Source organism: Pleurodeles waltl, chromosome 10 (assembly GCF_031143425.1).
Source record: "Pleurodeles waltl isolate 20211129_DDA chromosome 10, aPleWal1.hap1.20221129, whole genome shotgun sequence".
Lineage (NCBI taxonomy): Eukaryota > Metazoa > Chordata > Amphibia > Caudata > Salamandridae > Pleurodeles > Pleurodeles waltl.
In genome coordinates, this window is record NC_090449.1 from 324,108,016 (window position 1) to 324,131,155 (window position 23,140).

A 23,140-nucleotide genomic window follows, 5' to 3' on the forward strand; every position below is an offset into this window, starting at 1 on the left:
TTGTATTGCTAGCACACTTGTGTACACTTTCTTGGTGCTGTGACAAGAATGTAGCGAAAGAAAATAGGCATTTTCCTACACTTCAACAATGTTTTTCTTGTCTTCTAAAATTGTGCGATTTCTTTGCGACTCATCTGAGGAAGGATAGATGAAACAGTATGCTGTGCATGACTGGAAATCCAAGACTCCCACCCAGCATCAAATATTTGAGACACTATTATCTCCCAAGACCAACCGTTAACTATGCCACTACGTTATCCAAAGACATTGCAGTCAACCCTCTAGGCACTATTCCTGCACCCTAAACTGAATACTCAAACAGATTCTCCATATTCTTGCTCGCTGTGCACTTTTCGAAATCTCAAACAAAACAATACACTGTTCGAAGTCCAAATCCTTTCAGAGGAATTAAGAACCATCATCTTGGCATAAAATCCACACTGTCCCTTCAAACCACCCCATAGGTGTTGGCAGCAACCTACTGAATGATGACTACCCCAGCAGTAGACGAGGAATTTCTCCTTGCAAACGTTCTCTGACAATACAACCAGCCAACTATCATTCTCCCCAAACATCACAGTATTTAAAACCGTACAGCAACCCTTGAGGAAAGCAAAAACTGTCCTCTGGTTTGACCATACAATGCCCTAAGAGCCTGTGTTTAATTAGCCATCAGAAGCTATTCCAAACAATTCCACATTAACACCAACCTCCACCCAGACCGTCTTGAGCAACCTTGAGCGCATGACAATGCCATTACTGCAGTGTTGCCAAAGAAATTTGCAGCTCACTGTTGTGAGAAAGTAGCCACTTCTAGCATGGTTACCCCCATTTTTGGCCTCTTTCTGAGTTTGTCAGTGTGTTTTTACTGTCTGACTAGGATCCTGCTAGCCAGGACCCCAGTGCTCATAGTTTAAAACCTATTTGTCAGTGTGTTTTGCCTGTCTCGCTGGGATCCTGCTAGCCAGGACTCCAGTGCTCAGTTTGTGGCCTATGTGTGTGTTGTGAGTATGCTTAATTTTGTCACTGAAGTCCTGCTAACCAGAACTCCAGTGCTTATGCTCTCTCTACTTAACAAATTTGTCACTATAGTTTAGTGACTCCATATTCCAATTCTAATTGGCACAATGGACCCCCCCGTATAAGTCCCTAGTATATGGTAACCAGGGCATTGGGGTTCCAGGAGATCCTTATGGGCTGCAGCATTTCTTTTGCCACCCATAAGGAGCTCAAACAAATCTTTCTTTAGGACTGCCACTGCAGCCTGAGTGAAATAGTGCACCCACTATTTCACAGCCATTTTCACTCCACTTAACTAACTTATAAGTCACCTATATGTCTAACCTTTGTTTACTGAAGGCTAGGTGCAAAGTTACTAAGGCCCTCATTCCGACCCTGGCGGTCAAAGACCGCCAGGGCCGGGGACGACGGAAGCACCGCCAACAGGCTGGCGGTGCTTCCAGGGCTATTCTGACCGCGGCGGTAAAGCCGCGGTCAGAAAACCGGGTCTGGCGGTTTCCCGCCGGATTTCCCCCGGTTGCCCAAATCCACCATGGCGGCGCTGCATGCAGCGCCGCCATGGGGATTCTGACCCCCTTCCCGCCAGCCTGTTTCTGGCGGTTTTTACCGCCAGGAACAGGATGGCGGGAACGGGTGTCTAGGGGCCCCTGGGGGCCCCTGCACTGCCCATGCCACTGGCATGGGCAGTGCAGGGGCCCCCTAAGAGGGCCCCATGAAGCTTTTCACTGTCTGCTTAGCAGACAGTGAAAAGCGCGACGGGTGCAATTGCACCCGTCGCACACCTGCAACACAGTCGGCTCCATTCGGAGCCGGCTTCAGTGTTGCAGGCCTCTTTCCTGCTGGGCCGGCGGGCGCTATATTGGCTAGCGCCCGCCGGCCCAGCGAGAAAGTCAGAATGGCGCCAGCGGTCTTTCGACCGCGGAGCGGCCATATGCCGGTTCCCGCCAGGCGGGCGGCGACTGCCGCCCGCCGGGGTCGGAATGACCCCCTAAGTGTGAGGGCACCCTTGCACTAGCAAAAGAGCCCCCCCTTTGTCCCGGGCCAATTCCCCAGATTTCGTGAGTGCGGGGGTACCATCACATGCGTGCACTACGTTTACGTCAATACATATATGTAGCTTCACAATGGTCACATTGAATATTGCCATGTGCGGTGTCTAAGATGATGGAGTTGTCCCCCCATTACAAATCTGGTATTGGGGGGCCAACCCCATGCACCCTGAGGACTCCACCATGGACCCCCAGTGTTGCCAAACCAGCTCTCTGAGGTTTCCACTGCAGCCCCAGCTGCTGCAATCTCACAGACAGGTTTCTGCCCTCCAGGGGACTGAGCAGCTCAATCCCAGGAAGGCAGAACAATGCATTTCCTTTGGGAGGAGGGTGCTACACCCTCTCCCTTTGGAAATAGGTGTTAAAGAAATCTCTTATCACGACTTGTAGTGTGTCCTGAGGAAACATGCTGTACTTTACTCCTGCTTTCCTGGGCTCTGGCGGGGGTACTTTACTTACCTTTGGTGTTTTCTTACACTCCCAGAACCCCTCTACACACTACGTTTGCCTAGTGGGGAATTTGTGATTCCCATTCCACTTTCTTACTATATGGTTTGTGTTGCCCCTAGGCCTATTGATTTCTATTGTATTTTCTACTGTTTGCACTATTCTGTGACTATTTAATTACCTGATTTTGGTCTCTAGTGTACATATTGTGTATAATAATTACCTCCATAAGGAGTATTGGCTCTAAGATATTTTTGGCCTTGTGTCACTAAAATAAAGTACCTTTTATTTTGGTCTCTAGTGTACATATTGTGTATAATAATTTCCTCCATAAGGAGTATTGGCTCTAAGATATTTTTGGCCTTGTGTCACTAAAATAAAGTACCTTTATTTTGGTAACACTCTGAGTATTGTCTTTTAATGTGTATGTACTGTGTAACTATAGTGGTATATCTGATAGACTACTAGTTGCAGACTCCTTACCGTAGAATTTCCCCCATGCGTCAGACTGGATCGGGAGATTTTTCTTCGAGCAATACCGTTCCCCGTCGGTAGGTGGCGTTGGTCCACTCCGCAGGCAGCGTAGGCGCCGTGATGACATCGGGACTAGTACATAGACGCCGCCCTCGCTCAGTGACGTCAGTTCTTTTCTTCCCGCGCCATGTGCTGATCCGGAGAAGAGCTACCCTAGGCTATTTTTGGGACGAATTTGACCGTTTTGTTGAAGTTTTTTGTGTGCGACTTTGGTGCGTCGAGCTGTCCCCGAAGAGCAGGTTCAAGCCTTGTGAGGCCAGCCATCGGACGATGTCGGTGACGGATCCTCATACCGATTGTCTGTGGTGCCTTGAGCGCGACCACGACCCAAAGTCGTGCTCAGATTTTTGGGCCAGGCACCCGAAGGCTTTGAGGGAGCGGTCCCTAAAGCTAATGGCGGCCCGGCACTCGACTCCGCGTAGGTCCTGGTCTCGCTTGAGAGGAAGGTCTCGATCGGTCACAGTCATCACCACTCATCTTCTTCTAAATCATCAGGACACGGTAAGAAGAAGTCGAAGAAGTCACATCGCTCTCCAACTTCGCCCCGTCGCTCGGCCGATGCGGGACGAGCAGCCACGCACTAGGTCTCCGTCCTCGGAGCCTGCGTCTGGGTCAACTCTGCCCTTCCCCAAGTTTGCCGGAGCAACCCCCGAGTTTTACAAGGCCATGAGCCTCATATTTGGGCGGGCTGACCCCGATACGGCGCCTTCGGGCCCAAGGGGTTCAGCTGAAGGGCCTTTGGGTTCTGCGCTGGCGGCTGAGGTCCTGGCCACCGAGGTCACCTCTGGATCCTTGCGTGGACCCGCACCAGTGCCGGTCGCACCCTCGAGACCTTCCCCAGCACTGGGTCGATTATCAACGCTCCCGACGTCAGTGGTGCCCACTATCCGCGTTGACCCAATTCTTATCCATGACGACTCGGAGTAGGAGCGGCGTCGGCCAACACCGCCTTCGGCTTCGGTGGGGCCTATTCGCCCCAGGTTGGATTCAGACCCTTTTTCCTATGGGTACGAATATGGGGAGGAATTAGAGGGGTCCCTGGACCCTTATGAATTCCAGGATGACCCTGCTATGGAGTGGGCACAGGATTTGGGAAAAGACAGTGGTCTGGATACTTCTCCTGACACTGGCATGCGGTCTCCTCCTACCGTGGCTATGGCGGAGGGAGCAACTTATAGTATGGTGGTCAGTAGGGCAGCTGAGGTCCTGTAGAGGTCAGGTCTAATCTCCTGACGGAGGTGCTTCAGCCTGGGTCTTCTACTTCAGAACCCCTTTTACCATTCAATGAGGCCCTCACTGATATCCTTTTGGGTTCATGGTCCAAACCCAACACATGGGCTCCTGTGAACAGGACTATCGCTCGCCGCCATCGGCCAGCTCCGAATGACCCAAAATTCCTGTCCAAACACCCACGCCTGAGAGTCTTGTTATCCAGGCTTCCTTTTCAGGTGTTCCATTCCGCACCCCCAGATAGGGAATCCAAAAGGCTGGAACAGTTTGGCAAGAAGTTGTTTTCTTCCTCCAATGTAGCGCTGCGGTCTGTGAACACCACATGCCTTTTGGGCCGTTATACCCACTCCCTGTGGGATACGGTTGCGCAAGTCCTGCCGCAGATAATGGAGGAGGCCTGTGATATCGTTTCCCAAGCAGTGAACAATGGGAGAGACGCGGCGAAGTTCACAATCCGTTGTGGGCTGGATACGACCGACTCTCTGGGCAGATCGATTGCAACGACAGTGGCCTTACGGCGCCACGCCCGATTACGCACTTTCGGTTTCTCAGGGGATGTCCAACAGTCACTCATGGACATGCCCTTTGATGGCACCCGTTTCTTCGGACACAAAGCAGACCTGGCCTTGGAGAGATTCAAGGATTCCCGGGTCACTGCTCGGTCCCTTGGTCTTTCCTCTGCCTCTCGCCCACCACAGTCCGTTTTCCCCCCTTTCGTGGACATGGAAGGGGCGCCCTGTCGCGTCCTCCACACAGCCACCGTGCCACGCATGCTGGACAGCCTATGCGTGGCCAAGGACACGGAATCCCATGTGGTCGTGGGACAGGGAACCAGAGGTCTGTCCAGTCCACCTCTGCCCCCGCTGCAGCCTCCAAACCCTCTTAGTGCATCCCCACACTCCCGCCCAGTTGGTGGCAGGATCCGCCATCACCTGCCCCACTGGGAACATATCACCACGGACGGGTGAGTTTTGCAGATCATTTGGAATGGCTACTCCCTCCCTTTCGAATCTGCTCCACCACACATGCCACCATCCTTCTATCATCTTCCGGAGGATCATTTGGCGCTTCGCCAGGAAGTCGCGGCTCTCTTGGCCAAGGGAGCTATAGAAAAGGTCCCTGTGCCAGAAGTAGGTCGTGGTTGTTATTCCCGCTACTTTCTGATACCAAAGAAGGATAAGGGCTTACGTCCTATCCTAGACCTTCGGGACCTGAACTACTTCCTCAAGGAGGAGAAAATCAAAATGCACACCCTGGCTCAGATTCTGTCTGCCTTAGACCCAGGAGACTAGATGGTAGCATTGGACTTGTAAGACGCTTTTTTCCACAGACCCAGCCTGCCTGCCCAGTTTACCGTGCTCCCCTTCGGCCTTACCAGCGCCCCTCGGGTGTTCACGAGAGTGATGGCGGTGGTTGCAGCTCATCTGTGCAGGTTAGGAGTCGGTCATCCCCTACCTCGACGACTGGCTGTTGAAGGTGAACTCACTCCAGGCAGTCGTCTCCCACCTTCAGACGACGGCAAACCTCCTGCACACGCTGTGGTTCACTATACACGTGCTGAAGTCAACCCTGACTCCCTCTCACACGCTCCGTTTCATCGGTGCAGTTCTGGACACAGTGCAGTTTCGGGCTTATTGTCTCGAAAAGCGAGTCCAAGACATTCAGGCCATGATTCCAATCTTTCAGCCTCGGTCTTGGGTTTCGGTGAGACTGACTCTGAGGCTGCTGGGTCTCATGGCCTGATGCATCCTGCTAGTGACACATGCCAGATGGCATATGTGGGCTCTGCAGTGGGACCTGAAGTTCAAGTGGGCACAGCATCAGGGGAATCTCTCCGACATAGTCCAGATCTCGGAGGGGACTGCGAAAGAACTGCAGTGGTTGCTTTCGAATCCGAATTGGGCCCACAGCAGATCTCTCTCCCTTCCCTAACCAGATCTCTCTATAGTGACAGATGCGGCCACATGGGAGAGGCAGAGATCAGAGGCCTCTGGTCTCCGGCGGAATCGGGGCTCCATATAAATCTGCTGGAGCTCCGGGCAATCAGGCTTGCGTTGAAAGCATTCCTTCCCTCTCTCAAAGGGAAAGTGGTGCAGGTGTTCAGACAATACCACTGCCATGTGGTACTCCAACAAACAAGGTGGAGTAGGGTCCTGGACCCTTTGTCAAGAGGCACTACACCTCTGGACATGGCTGGAACATCAGGGCATTATATACCCTGATGGTTTAACATCTGGCGGTCTCTGTCAACGCCAGAGCAGATGAACTCGTCAGTTGACGTACAGTCGATCACAAATGCCGTCTCCATCCGGAGGTGGCACAAGGTCTCTTTCAGCAGTGGGGAGAGCCTTAGTTAGATCTGTTCGCCTCCGCAAAGAACGTGCAATGTCAGCTGTTTTGCACGTTGGGGTTTCCAAGGCGGTGTAGGAAAGTACCATCTTTCTTGGCATGTTAACCCCAATTTTACATGTATGTCAGTATGTTTTTGCCTGTCTCACTGGGATCCTGCTAGCCAGGAACCCAGTGCTCATGGTTTGTGGCCTGAATGTTTATCGCTGTGTAGTGCCTAACTGTGTCACTGAGGCTCTGTTAATCAGAACCTCAGTGCTCTTGCTCTCTATGCCTTTAAATTTTTCACTATAGGCTAGTGACTACATTTACCAATTCTGATTGGCATACTGAACCCCCCTTATAAGTCCCTAGTATATGGTACCTAGGTACCGAGGGCATTGGGGTTCCAGGAGATCCATATGGGCTGCAGCATTTCTTTTGCCACCCATAGGGTGCTCAGACAAACCCTTAGCCAGGACTGCCACTGCAGCCTGCGTGAAATAACGCACGTTATTTCACAGCCATTTTTACTGCACTTAAGTAACTTATAAGAGACCTGTATGTCTAACCTTAACTTGCTGAAGGTTAGGTGCAAAGTTACTAAGTGTGAGGGCACCCTTGCACTAGCAAAGGTGCCCCCACATAGTTCAGAGCCATTTCCCTGGACTTTGCGAGTGTGGGGACACCATTACACGTGTGCACTACATATAGGTCAATACCTATATGTAGCTTCACAATGGTAACTCCGAATATGGCCATGTAACGTGTCTAAGATCATGGAATTGTCCCCCCCACCCACCATTCCAAATCTGGTATTGGGGAGTCCATTCCATGCATCCGGGAGGGTCCACTATGGACCCCAGTACTGCCAAACCAGTTCTCTGGGGTTTTCTCTGCAGCTACATTTGCTGCCACCCCACAGACAGGGTTCTGCCCTCCTGTGGTCTGGGCAGCCCAGACCCAGGAAGGCAGAACAAAGCATTTCCTATGAGAGCAGGGTGTTACACCCTCTACCTTTGGAAATAGGTGTTACAGACTGGGGAGGGGTAGCCCCTCCCAGCCTCTGGAAATGCTTTGAAGGGCACAGATGGTGCCCTCCTTGCATAGGCCAATCTACACCGGTTTAGGGAACCCCCAGTCCGTGCTTTGGCGCGAAACTGGACAAAGGAAAGGGGAGTGCCCACTCCCCTGTCCATCACCACCCCAGGGGTGGTGCCCAGAGCTCCTCCAGTGTGTCTCAGACCTCCGCCATCTTGTTTTCAGAGGTGTGGGGGCACTCTGGAGGCCTCTGAGTGGCCAGTGCCAGCAGGTGATGTCAGAGACCCCTCCTGATAGGTGCATACCTGACTAGGTAGCCAATCCTCCTCTGAGGGCTATTTAGGGTCTCTCCAGTGAGCTTTTCCTCAGATTATGACTTGCAAGAATTCATCAGGGTTCCTCTGCACTTCGACTTCTGCCAAGGATCGACCGCTGACTGCTCCCGGACGCCTGCAAAACTGCAACAAAGTAGCCAGAAGGCTACCAGCGACATTGTAGCGCCTAATCCTGCCGGCTTTCTCGACTGTTTCCTGGTGGTGCATGCTCTGGGGGCTGCCTGCCTTCATCCTGCACTGGAAGCCACGAAGAAATCTCCTGTGGGTCGACGGAATCTTCCCCTGCTCCAGCCGGCACCAACCTTCAGCTTCACCGGTAGTGTGGGTCCTGACGAGCGTGGCCCCTGGAACACAGGTGGTGGACCCAAGTGACCAGTGGTCCAACTGTCCAAATTTGGAGGAGGTAAGTCCTTGCCGCCCCTTCCCAGACAGTAATCCTGTGCACTGTGTGATCTGTAGCTACAAGTGCTTCTGTGCACATTTCCACGAAATCCTGCATGCACAGCCGAGCCTAGGTCCCCAGCACTCCGTCCTGCGATGCTCAGCTCCCTGAGTTGATCTCCGGTGTCGTGGGACCTCTCTTTGCATTGTTGAGATGACTGCTGTGTTCAGACTTCTTGAACCCGTGTTCAAGGACTTCTGCGGTGCTTCCTTCTTGTCTGTGGGCTCTCTACGTTGCTGAGGGCCCCCTCTGTCTCCTCTCCCAAGTGGCGACATCCTGGTCCTTCCTGGGCCCGAGCAGCACTCTTTTTCTCCAACTGCGACTCTTGCAGCTAGCAAGGCTTGTTTGCAGTATTTTGCCAAGGAAACCACTCTGAATCCTCCAGCATGCCGTGGGACATCTTCTGCATGAAGAAGAACTTCCTACCTCCTTTCGTTGTTGCAAACCTACAGCTTCTTCCAACCGTAGGCAGCCATTTTGCACCTTCATCTAGGGTTTAGTGGGCTCCAGCCCCCTCTGGACGCTTTAGAGACTCTTGGGCTTGGTCCCCTTCCTTTGCAAGTCTTCAGGTCCAGGAATCCGTCTTCAGTGCTTTGCAGTCTGTTGTGGTCTTTGCAAAATCCTTTATCACGACTTTAGTGTGTTTTTGAAAAAATAGTAGTACTTTACTCCTACTTTCCAGTGTCTTGGGGTGGGGTCTCCTTTACACCCTTAGTGTTTTCTCACACACCCAACGACCCTCTACACACTACACTTGCCTAGGGGTGTATTTGTGGTTCGCATTCCACTTTCTTAGTATATGGTTTGTGTTGCCCCTAGGCCTATTGCATCCTTTTGTGTTTTACAGTGTTTGCACTACTTTTTGACTGTTTTACTTACCTGATTTGGTTAGTTGTGTATATTTTGTGTATGTTACTTACCTCCTAAGGGAGTATATCCTCTGAGATATTTTTGGCACATTGTTACTAAAATAAAGTACCTTTATTTTTAGTAACTGAGTATTGTCTTTCTTATGATATAGTACCTATATGATATAAGTGGTATTGCATGAGCTTTGCATGTCTCCTAGTTCAGCCTTGGCTGCTCTGCTATAGCTACCTATATCAGCCTAAGCTGCTAGAACACTGCCTACACTTCACTAATAAGGGATAACTGGATCTGTTATAAGGTGTAAGTACCTTAGGTACCCAATACAAACCAGGCCAGCCTCCTACAACTGTATCATAGTTTCCATTCAGATGGGCCATGGCTTGGCAGTTCAGGCTGGAGTATTTCTATTGGGACAAGTCTAAAGCTGATTTGTATATGGTTGATCCCATGTCTGGAGTGCCACAATGAGCAACAAAAACATCTATGGTGGAATGGGTTCCAAAGTAATTACCAGTGCTGAGCGTCCTGGTTGTATTGAATAAAAGTTTTGAATTATGAGGTACAGAGGCCTCAGCCTTGATATGAGAGATAACCGAGTCCTCACAAGGCTTAAACAAACCCAGAGAGGTAAACTGGTTTCTCTTAAGACCCCCAAGCTCACCTTTAGTTGCTTTTCATAATCACCATAGCCCTTCCTAGAGAAAATGCATGCTGTATGTGTACAATGAAACAAACCGCTTAAGTGGTCAGATTAAGCTAGTTCAAGAGGCATATTTATGATGGATCTTTATAACTGCAGATTCCTCAACTTGTGAATATTCCCTAGGTTTCTGACTGGATCTGTACGTTTTTAGAGTGGTATTCCTGCACGCCAGTAGGTGGCATCATGCAACTCCATGCTGTTGTTCCACTCCATAAGTTACAAAAGGAACTGCATATGAGCACCACCCATGCACCATGACTTTAGTTTTTGTTCTGCGCCTTCAGACACAGTTCGAGAACTTCTTCTTGGTCTTTCTGACCACATATTTTACCAAGATTTACTAATGTGCAAGGAAAAATGTAGCCACCTAAGACAGGAGGGTTCAAACTGTGTAGGGACTTTAGCCAACACATGTCTTTGACACATCCTCATGAACAATGCTTATGTTGTCTGTGGTATAAACTCTACTTCAGGGCCTGCGACTGCACCCAGAACCCAAAAGCAAAACAGGACTGTGAGGCCAAACCTTACACCACCAAACAAAAGAAGACTCCACAGCACGACCACACAGAGTAGAAAAGAAGTTCCGATTCCTGCAGCAGATCATTGCTGTCAAGGTTTTTGGGTAAGTACAAGAAAAGGCCTCTTATCTGCCATTCTCTGACTCCAGAGAGGGTACGAGGGCATCAAATTTGACTTTCAGTCTCATTCCCGATCACCTTCAGACCAGATTCTGAGTCTGGTCCTAGTGCACCCGAATTCTCAGGTCCATCGGTGATGTTGCAGCAGGTAAAGGCTCTCCGAGAGGCCAATGTTGTGCATTTTTTTAACTTTACCAGCTTACTCTGGTGCACCTTTGGGCCCCAAGGATCTGCAGAGGGCTCATGTTAGGCTTCCACCGCCGACTCTGTCCCCAAGGCACTCATATTGTGTTTAGCACGGACTCCAGTGGCAACTTTGGTTCCAGCGTCATCACCTGTATGTTTCTCTTCGCATCAACGTTGATGCTGGCGGAGGATGGGCCGAGCCCATTAACAGATTGGTATGACTAGTGTGCAGATCTCTGACTTTCAATCTTTCTAGATGGAAAATGAGTCTAGTACACAGAATCGGGAGTTGAGAAGGTCAGTGACAAATGTGTGGTTAGAGTATCCACCAGAAAGATTGTTACCAAAGGTAAGTAACTTATTCTTTGATGGATACTTCTAACCTCAAATTTCTCACCTTCTGAGGAAGTATGGACAGCATAGAAAGTAACTTGCAGCAGGACATCATGGGTGGTGCTTACATGCAGCTCCGCTATTCACTTCCAGTGCAGAACGATGTCTGCATGGAGCCACACAATGCCACACCTACTGATGCATAAGAGTACTCCTTGAAAGGATTCCACAACCAGTCTACTGCCTGGGCAATATTCGGTATGTGAGGAAAAATGCAATTAGATAGAGAATCTACCAGAATGATTGTTACTTAAAGTAAGTGACTTGATTGTCACAGAAATGAAAACATTCAGATAAAGGGATCAAAGTTTATAATGAAAACAGAACACCAAGGTAAATGTAAGAGATGGATATTCAGGCTTACCTTTCGAGAAATATATATTTTAAAAGGTGAACAATGAATGAAATCAGCCCGATACAAGTTAGTGGCTGCTTTTGGTTAAAGGTTTTTTTAATTTGGATGTACAAACCATACTTCAAGTATCTTCTTTGATGCAAGCCTGGAAGCTGTAGCTAAAATGAACTACAAAAGAGTGGATACATTGGTTAAGTGGTCCCCTGTCACCTTGAACTTCTCACCAAAACGTTTTGTGCTGGGAAAACAGCATTGTTGAAGTCTCCTCTTTTTCTGGACTAGTGACATATTTAAAGGGGTTTCCAGGCCAACCAGGAATGAGATTTGTTTCTCAGTCCAAGAAAAAGCCTTAAATATTGAACTCTTTTCCCAATTGCATTGTGGGTTTCATCAACTGTCCTTTACGGTCTGCAAGAACTGTGGAGTACCATTTATTCAACTGGAAGTTCTTCTGTCGCAGGACCTTCGGCAGCCTTTAGCCACAGGAGGGAAGGTCCATAGGGATAAGCAAGCGTCTATGGGAGGACTATGACATACTTTGTTCCTGGTGGTCAGCAAGAATATAACACCACTTGCTCTGGAGCAAAATGCTAGAAAATCGGTTCAAGACAGTCCTGCATTCAACTTCCACTTGCATTCTAGCATGGGTGAATTCCTCACTGCAGCAGGCAGGAAATCATCTTTCCATTTACGTTACAGGCAGATTATCCATAGTTTATTCATTTTTTAAAGAATTAACCACTCAGTCATTTGTGATGTGGTGTAGACAGCCTTAATATAAATTTCCCAGGCTGCTACACCCAGTTTTGGAAAAAAGTGATGTATAGATCCCAACGCATAAATGTGGTGTGATAACATACAGAGATACGTAAGCCTTTTGAAATGCACTTTAGTTGAGGTCAAACAGAATATATTTCATATTCCATAAATATATTAACCCATTTAGTGTGGATGATGTGCTGTCCGCGTTCACCTCACTACCTTTATATTGTGGAGTACAGGAACACCACGCCTGTGCACAAGATGCTGAAACAGCTCTATCTGCTTTCATCTTGGTTGGTGCTTATAGGGCAGAGTTGAGACTCCATCCCCCAAGCACTGATCTGAACAGAAGAATTGACGTTGGAAAAGGGGAAACTTTCCCTTTTCCAATGGTCCCTCTCCACGGTCGATTCATACTAAGGGATCGTCACAGGAACGTAATCCCCGAGCAGGACTCCATTCCAGTGGACCACAAGGGAAGAGATCCTGAAGGGAGCAGCCCCCTGTAAAGGGCTAAAGCTGCCACCTACTACCTGGGGTTGACGCAGTGTTTGTGTTCCTCTGAGCAACAGGTTGGTGGGTTTACCTCTAGACTGCCTGCCCAGGGGTCAGAAAGCCCACTAAACAGGAACATGTTGATTTAACAAAGGATTGGAGTGGGGCCTGCAGATCTTAGAGGCTGTCCTTTATCCCACAAGCCCTAGACAGTCTGCCTGCAACCTAGGGGTCAGATAAATGGATTTCTGTCCCATGAAGTAGGCACACTGAAGGTAATGTGCTGAACACCAGGTAATAAAGGGAAAACCGTATGGTTCTGCTGAGCCCTGCATGGATTCCCCAGACTCCCAAAATCCCCTCTGTTCCCCCTGAAGGGACAGCCTGGTCGGCCTACATCCAATCTGCCTACCCCAAAGGGAATGAAAGCCCACTAGACTCCAAACAAATGTTTTTCTTTGTTAAAATTTGTAAAAATAAAAAATAAAAAAGGAAAGTGGGGGTTGGCCTGTCTGGCATTGGTGTGCAGACACACCCCTTGGGACTTACAATTTGTTGGCTCAGGGGGCAAAGTTACCTGTAAACACCAGGGATGGGATTTAAAAAATGTTGCCCAAGACAATATTTGTGCCACCCCTGTAGTCCAGAGCCTGAATACTGCAACCATTCTCAACAGAAAGTGTGAGGAAGTTTGGGTTGTATGTTTGACATATATGCCCGAACAGGTGTTGGGGAACCTACTATTCTGCCTCTTAGGAGTAGAAAGATTATCTGGTGCATGTGGGACACAATATCAACATGTGCTATGTCCCATGCCATTCCTTTTTCTTTTTTTTTTACACCAGTCCATGGTGTCTACTGAGATTTCTGTGCCCCTGGGTCAGTAGGATTAGAGGTGAACCCTCTAGTTTGCCTTCTGAGTCATAAAGCCTGGTGTGCTGGGATTGGGGTTCAGAACAGGCAGCACACCTCATTGTTTTTCTCACTTTGTTTCCTGGGTTGGCATTGGAGGTAAATACCAGAATATGCCCACCCACAGTGTCGGAAAGTCAATAGATTAAAAGTTAAAAAGTAGGGTGCCTGGCCCGTCCTGGTACTGGGCAGCCCCCCAATTACCAAGGCCCCAATCTTTATGCCCTCCTAAGGGAACAGATAGGAGTGTTCAGAACCAATCTGTCCACCTTAGGGGCCCATGAACCTAATGAGACAAAGAGGGGAAAAAAGAGAAAATAAATGGGGCGGGGCAGTGGGCCACACTCCTGGGCACCATAAAACCTTCTGCCCCATGTCAAAACTATGCCTAAAAAGCTCATGATTTTCCCTCACTCGCAATTGGGCATGGCTGCAGTATTGGGATTCTGGACAGGCGGGTACCATGGGAATTTTACCAACCCTGAGCGTGTCTGAAAAGCAAGAAACTCTTGAAGAATCCATGGTGATGTGGCTTGCATGGATCTCAGCACATTTTCATTTATTTCTTTTTGTTTTTATGCAGAATGCCCTGTGAATGTCAAAAATGTGCCTGAAATAACCCATTTAAGAATATTTTTTCCATCAGGAATCAATGCATCATTTTAGCCCAGCAAATATAGCATGGATGAAAAGCATAATTTTCACCATATTTATGACGGACATTTTGGCCAGTTCCTGCCGATGACAAAACCCTTATTAATGGGCATTCCCATAAGTTTCCTGGGGAAAAATGAGGAACACATGTGCTGATGGCCGTAACACACATCACAAGAGTGTACCAAAACTGTAACAATGTGAAGACCACATTGTAACAATGTGAAGACCACATTGACACTACATTGACTTTATAAGGTCAGATTTGTACCCATTTTCTATTGAATAGGATAGCCTCTCACAAATGTAATGTCCGTTTTCATCAGGGGATGCTTGGGAATGCAGGACATTAGGACATTTGCTGCAGGTCACTGAATTTTCTTCAGTGGAGCTTCGTTATCCATCAAAAGCATGGAGTTGTACCACCCACACACAGGACCCCACAGCATTTTTACAAACTATATATACAGCATGATTTTCTTTTGTACAGCTATTTTTTTAAGTCATTTCAACAGCTTATAAAAAACAAAACTAGTCAGCTATTATATTAAAAAAAAAGAAGTCAAAGTAACATGAAATAAAATAGGGTCACCATAAATAACATGGGGGCTTGAAAAACGTACTGGGAGAGACCATGTTCTCCAACCCTGTCAAAGGTTCTACCAATAGATGACATGACTTTCAGCTAAATCCTAGTAAGAGGGGCTCAAACCATCCCAACTACTCAAAGACTTTAGTTATCTTCAAAACCGTTAATCATTCCTCTGCAAGACCTTTATTTTTTTGGTCCTACTTCCATTAGAACCCAGTATGAAGATGTTCCTAGCACCAACTTCAGCAAACTACACACCAGTGCGCTTGGAGAAGAAATATAAACCACACAAACAAGATCACTCGTTTTGCTGGGCACCCCTACCTCTGTAATCCCTAATAATCGTTGATGTGAAGAAATACAGTCCCACCTCCCCATCTGATTTTGTCTCGTGAAAAGGAGAGTAAGAAAGTGGATGCATTAGAGAATAAGTTGTGTTGCATGTCCGCAACTGGCTTGAAGACGGAAAGTGCTATTAGCTTGCTTGTGAGCTATGACTAATTCCTCTGGCAGACTCTCCTACACTTTCAAGAGAAAGTTCCTCTTGAAGACAGCAATACTTTTTAGAGGTGTTACAGGAAGGGATGATGGTCTCCAATGAAGTAATTAGTGCTGCTGCCGACAGCTGATTTAGCCACCCATGGATATTGTCATGGGCTGGCTTTGACATTCGCCATGATTTTGCCTTACCAATTGCGGTTCTTCAACTTTCCATTCTCTACAAGCAATCTGAATACTGTGCGTATGACAAGATGCAGACCATGAAGGATGAATTGAAGACACTCAAAGCTTGGGGCTTGAGAAAAGAAATGCCTCTACCAGCCCTATTACCAATTACTGAAGGGGCAGGCCCTTCAGTGGCTGCAGCAATACTAGCAATATTAGCAACTGGAGACACCCAAAGCGTGGGCCTTGAAAAAAGAATGAGTACAAGAAACACTAGTACAAACTCTAAGAGCAGCCTTAGAAGCAGCAGAAGGGTCAAGCACCTCAGAGGCCACAACAATACCAATAGCAGCAACATCATAAGCCCTACCAAACTTGTAAGTCTGCAAAAGGAAGAGATGGCCGTCAAACACCACCTGCCACAGGAAAGTCCACAAGGTAGTGACTCCCCACTTCCTCCTCTTCTCTTTTTTAATCCAATGAACAGACGTGTTAGGAATCATCTTGACGAGGGGAAAAAATAACACAAGGCATATGGGTGCTAATTATTGTGCAAAATGGCTATTCAGAGATTTCATTCATCTCTTTCATCAATCCCACTGTAGAAAACATCTCAATGCCATCAAAGGTTAATCTGACTGTTCTGATCAAAGCAGCAGTGGAACTGGCCCTTCATTCCAAAAAAGGAAACAGAATTTGCTTGTGTTACTATACGGTTTGAAAGAAGGGACCAAATCAAGAACTTTGTCCCAATCTGAATATATAAAGAAAGCAAAGTTTTGCATGTTCAAACTTAATCATATTTACTCCCACCTTCATAGAGGGGATAGGATGTGTTCCATAGATCTTCAGGATCCATATGTTCACATTCTTAACATACAAAAACATTGCACATTTTAAAGTTTTCAGTTGTGCAATGTGCACTATTAATGCTGGGTCCTTCTTTTTTGTTTTAAGTCAGCCCCACAAAGATGTTCAAAGTGCATGGCGGTAGTCTTTGCACTTCTCAGGAAGATGAACATTTTGTGGACCCCTATATAGACAATTGGCATATGAAGGCATTGACATTTCAGGAGGCCTAGCATCACTTTAATTCAACAGTCTCTGTCCTTCAGTACTTGGGTATAATAAGCTGGGTCGTGCTGGCAGTGCCCCCCCTCCTCCCCCACACAAACACACTTTGCATGGTTTTTAATGCAACTTTGACTGATGTGCACTGGATTCCTGCTAACCATGTTCCCAGTGCCAGTGTTCCTTCCCCCAAGCACAACACCTGGTCACTTGATCCCCAAGTGGCCAGGCCCTTTAGCCCCTCTGTAAGTCCCTAGTAAATGGTACCCCTGGCACCTAGGGCATGGGTACTGAAGAGAGGCCCTAAGAGCTGCAGCACAACTTGTGCCACTCTAAGGGACCCTAATAGACAGGGTACCTCAATATTCTCCCAAGAACTGGGTACTTAGAATTCTAATGTAACAAATGTGCAAGGAGGGCTCATTTTGATAATTAACTCCATATATGTGAATATCAACATTTAATGTTCTTGTCTAAGCATGGACCAATTCTATATTTGAATAAATCCACATGTGGCGTGATATAAAATGGATGTATATTTAATATGATCCACAAATTTATACAAAAAATTGGAGCAGCAACAACAACACTGATTAATCATGTATAAAAGCACAGGTAGCGTACTCCAGTCCCTCAAACTCAACATGTAGGGTACACAAGGAGGGCACCAACCCCCTGATTATCTAATGCAAAGAGTAGTTAATACTTGATCAGTCTTGTATGATGCTCCACGGGCAATCGGAATCCTTCATGAAATATTCCAGCAGAAATGCGATGAGTTTTGTCATGAGGGTCTATGGCAGAGGTCTTCAATCTGGGGGTCGGGACCCCCAGGGGGGCCATGGAGACATGGAAAAGGGGTCGCACATTCCCCCAGCTGATCCTTAAAATGCCTCAGCTGAACTTTAATTTGAGTCTCCTGTGCTGTGAAAGCCGCACAGACAGCTAAGGAGACTTTCAGCCCAGGGCTTCTGCTTTCTGAATGAAAAGCAAATGTGCTCTACGAGCTGATCTGCAAATGTAAAGGGTGCTTGGGAGCAGCTTTAAATGATCAAAGCTTTGTGAGGACAAACATTTATTTTTTTGAGGGGTAGTGCGAAGAGTTAACAACTGAGCTGTGAAGTGCATGCTTGTAATTGTATTTACACAGCGCTCACTTCACCTGGAGGTGTTGAAGGGACAGCTATTAAAATAAAGGTATTGCATATGCTCTTATATTACTTAAATCCACATTTTGGAAGCACAGTTTTATAATAAACCTTTTTGTAGTGGCCTATATAATACTGTGTGCAATGCAAGTATAAAATAATGCCTTTTTATATATTCACAGTGCTTTCTGTCACAGGCTGTGACCTCATGGCACTAAAAATACACAAGTCACTATTCTCAACTGTATAAACAAAGATTTAGTTCTGTTGCTCTACGGTTAAACACAGACCTCTGCAGTGCATTAACTAATAGAGGTTTCATAATGCACTACAGTGCATTTCCCAATGAGTAACAACTGTATTTTATTTATTTTTAATTTCAGCTGGCTATTATTTTATATGTAGCTACCTGGCGGGGAAATACTTAAAAAAAATTAGAGAATATTTTGGGTTTATTTATGAGAGGCTTGCGCTGCTGGAGCATCACTTTTTTTGGTGCTCCAGCATCACAAGCCTCTCAATCGTACCTATGAGCTGACTCAAAGCCACCCTGAGTGGATTGAATGGCCTTGTAGATATGGAGTAAGGCAAGGCAGTGCAAGTTGCTGCATTGCCTTACTTTGCGTCAAGGAGGCGTTCCACGGGCGTAGTGGTGGGTGTTCCTATGCAACACAGATGGATTTTGACACTGCCCCAGATTTACAAAATCAAGTAAACTGAAGCAGTACCAAAACCTTACGTCTCCCTAGAGCACGCATAATTAGGAGAAATGTTAATTTCTCCTTGTTTTTTTCTCTTTCCATGTGTGCTGCTATCTGCCACACATGTAGAAAGAGGTACAATGCCTTTCTAGATTGTTTTTGTGCAGGAAGGTGCCCCTTCCTGCACAAATACAATCCTGCCTATGTTGGCACTAGGCAGCAATTGTGCACCAGCGCAGGGGGAAAGGACAGAAATGTACTGTATTTCATAAATACGGTCCATTCCTGCCCTTTTGTATTGGAGTGTGGCAGTGTAGCAAGAAGCCTTGCATCTCTGCCCCATATCAATTCCTAATAAATGAGGACCTTTGTGTTTAGCCCCACCCTTGACCACGCCCCCACACTCACTGAGCTTTGATTTGCTAAACACTATTTAATATTATTTCCTCACAGTGAAAATGATTTGCTGTGCGAAATGGGGATGTTTATTATTGTTGATGATGAGGAGTACCAGGTTCTAGAAATTTTTATCAGGAGGGGGTCCTTACACCTACATTTTTTTAAGAGGGGGTCCAGGCATCAAAAAGTTTGAAGACCTCTGGTCTATGGTCAATGTTTCGGTCTCCCACCGCTCAACAAAGTTCCTGAGACCATCCTCAGGACAACGTGTCATGAAAGAGTTAATTACAGCAATTGTTGCTCTACAATATAACAAATACCTTGTATTAATAAACCAATATGTACATGAAAAGACAAAACCCAAAATACACCATTCATAAACATGGATCGCCTGCTCACAATATAAACCTCATACAATCACCTGTGAATAGAAACATAGCCATCTCACGTGAACTTGAGGTAAACCGTACATTTGTGCCCACAACGAAACCTCACCTATATTAGGAGTGACCAGTCTCGCCACTAATACCGGTGCCAGTTTTGGCGGGTAGAAAAGCCTCCACCTCAGCTCCCAATAACATTTATATATACCACAGTAAAAACCACCATGAGAGACATGCTGGGGGAAAGTTTACCCATGTTTCTGAGACACTGTATCAGGACACTATTAACTAAACGAAAAAAACATGAGGCTCAACTACTGAATCTAACGAACCACCAACAATTACAAAACAGAAACAACTTAAACTTACTTAATCCAACTTCCCAACGCAGCCCAAAGATCCGCTCAGCTCAACATATGCCTCATACTTCCACTGAACGTGTGAGAAATCCTTAATACTGCTTCCACAAAGGTATCCAGACTCTGTTAACTAAACAAGAATGGACACCCTGGTGAGGATAAACAAACCAATCTGTTTTTATTATACCTTTAAACACTTCAGTATAGAGACAACATACATTTACTTCACTCTGGTTGCAAGCACAGCACACAGATCCGCTTTTGCTTAGTTAATTAAGTCCTGATACAGTGTCTCAGAAACCGGGGTAAGCTCCCCCCCCCCCCCCCCCCCAATCCAGCATGTCCCTCACAGTGGTTTTTACTTTGGTATATCTAAATATGTGGAGCGAAGGGTGGTGCTTTTCTACTCAGCATACTGGCACTGGTACTGGTGATGAGATTGGTCATTATTTCTAATGTAGGCGAGGGCTCGTTGTGGGCACAAGTGTACGGTTTGACTCACATTCGCATGAGATGGCTATGTTTCCATTCAAATATGACTGCATGTGGTTTATATTGTGAGCAGGTGATCCACGTTTATGGATGGCATGTTCTGGGTTTTTTCTTTTCATATTCATATTGGTTGAATAATATAAGGTATTTATTATGTTGTAGAGCAGCAATTGTTGTAATTAATTCCTTCATGACAGATGTCCTGAGAATAGTCTCAGGGACTGTTTGAGCCGCAGGAGATCTAAACCTCGACCATAGACCCTCATGACGAAACTAATCGCATTTCTGCTGGAGTATTTCATTAAGGATTCTTATTGCCTCTGTGGCATCATACAGGACTGATTAAGTATTAACTATTTGTATTTGATAATCAGGGGGTTGTTGCCCTCCTTCTGTCCCCTTGATGTGGAGTTAGTGGGAGAATATCTTTTATATATGATTATTCACTGCTGTTGTTGCTGCTCTAATTTTTTGTATTAACTTGTTGATCATATAAAATGTACATCCATTTTATACCACTCCGTATGTTGATTTATTCAAATATAGAATTGGTACATGCTTAGATTAGAACACTAAATGCTGATATTCATATATATTGAGTTAATTATCAAATTGAGTCATCCTTTAACATTTGTAGCATTAGAACTCTGAGGGACCCAGCACCAGCTCATGCTGACTGCCATTGCAGGCTGTGACACAAGATGCTCCCTAAAAGTGAAAACATGACATGGCACACTGCCCTTGTGCCATGTTCCCCTAAACACTGCTTGTAATATTTGTAAGTCACCCCGACAGCAGGCCTTTCATCCCTAAGGCAGGGTGCATTATATTACAAGTGAGAGCATATATATATGCCCCTACTATGTCTTTGTCGATCGATTCTTACACATAGCAAGTGTGCAGGGAAGCCATTTTAAATATGTGTGCTGGACACTTGTCAATACGAGTTCCCCAGATACATGATCGCTTCACTGAAATTAGGGATGTTTGGTATCAAACATCTTGTATTAATAAGCCCTCATTGATTCCAAAGATACATCTATTAATACTTGCACCCAGAGGGCACTTTAGAGGTGCCCCCTGAAAACCTGCCAACTGCTGTTGAGCTCACTGACCAGTTCTTGCCAGTTTGCCACCAACAGACGAGAATCTGACCTTCAAGGGGTGAGAGCCTTCAGAAATACAACCTGCTCAGGCTGGGGTGTTGCACACCCCTCCCCACAGGATGATCTGCATTCCAAGGCAGGAAGCTTCAAAGAAGCCCACCGCCTCTGGTATGTAGATCCGGACTCTCAGGAGGAGATGCTGACCCCTCAACCCCGGGGCCCAACTGGTACCTGGACAGGCAGGATAATTTGCTATGCAGGAGGCATGTTACCTTTCCAGGCTGTATACACCCCTATGGTGGCCAGTCTGAAATGCACACAGCTTTAGAAATTCTGCCATCTTGTGTGTGCGGTGGAATGTAGGAATGCTGGGATAGGTAATGCCCATTCCCCAAAGTAAGTGGTCAACAATCGGGTAGCCCATTGGTTACTGCCCTTCACTCCCCTTAACGCCTGCTAAATTCAGTATTTAGGGGACGCCTGGATGCCAGATCCTCAGATCTTCACTGGACCAAAGGGAAGGAGTGGATAGGAAGCCTTCTGAACCCGGGAACCGAGGAGCACAACAGCAGTGGCGCCAACTCTACCAGCTTCCTGCCTCAAGGAACAAACTGACCTGCCGCTGCAGCAGCCTCCAAGAACCCGGGAGAGCTTCCAGTGCTTCGCAAATCATCAAGAAGAGCTCCCTTGGATCAGATGCACTGCTTCCCTAAATCTGCAGGTACCCAAGAAAGAACTGTGAGGACTTGAACCGCCAAACACCTGACGCTGGACATCGCCACTCCACCTGAGCCACCTAGACCGAGCTGAAGTGGGCCAACGGTGTCAGCATGGTCCCCAGGCCCTTCAGAGATTAAGCACACCCTTTGCTCCTCCACTTTGGACTTCATACCAGCATCTACAGCCTGTTTCTGCAGACCTTCCAGCAACCACGAGTGACTTGAAGTCAAAGGCCCAGCGCCTCCGGACACCTCTGCACCTGTCTGAACTGGGCTGAGGAGAAGAGGACCAAGGGTGTCCCCACGTCTCCCAGCCTCGTAAGACCTGAGCCACTTGTTGGCTTAGTCGGACTGGACCCCCAGTCCATGCTTCCAGACTGTTTCTTCGGGACAACGAGGAACTCCACAGCCCAAGTAAAAGTGGACCAATGGTGTACCCACGTGCCAGAGGACCTCATTGGTCAAGTTCCCCGCTGTCCCTCATGGGTTCCCCTGGACTGATCTTCCAGTCCATTCCTGCAGCAACGTTGCAACCGGACCAATCCCTATAAACTTACACGGGCCACCCGATGCTGAACTGCACCCCTGCAACCATCCGCCCCAGTGCTGCTTGAGGTTATCTGCAGGTGTGGCCTTGGCCCTTGCCTCATACTTACCTCAAGCCCAGGACATTGGTACTCTAGGCCACTGTACTGTACCTGTATGCAGTGCTTGTTATTCCTCCGTAGTATAACATTACTGCATCTGAAAAATGCACTGTCAACTTTTAAAAACTCTGTAAATTTCTAACTCCAAAAGTACTCACCGTAGTGATTTGGTATCGAAAGTTATATAAAAGTATGTGTTATTTTTTTAAGTTGGTGTGGATTTCTTTGAGTGTCTCACTTACTGTATGAGTGTTTGCCTTACATGCTTAGCACTACCCTCTGGTGTACCTAACTGCATGACTACACTACCACAAAAGAGATCATTTTGAATGTAATTTGTGCCTCTGTGATACCACTGGGGATTGCTTGGACTCTTTGCACAGTGACCCTCATTTTGATCTACTTGGTAAAGGGCCAGCTTCCTACACTTGGGTCTCACAGTAAGTCTATCCAAGTGTAT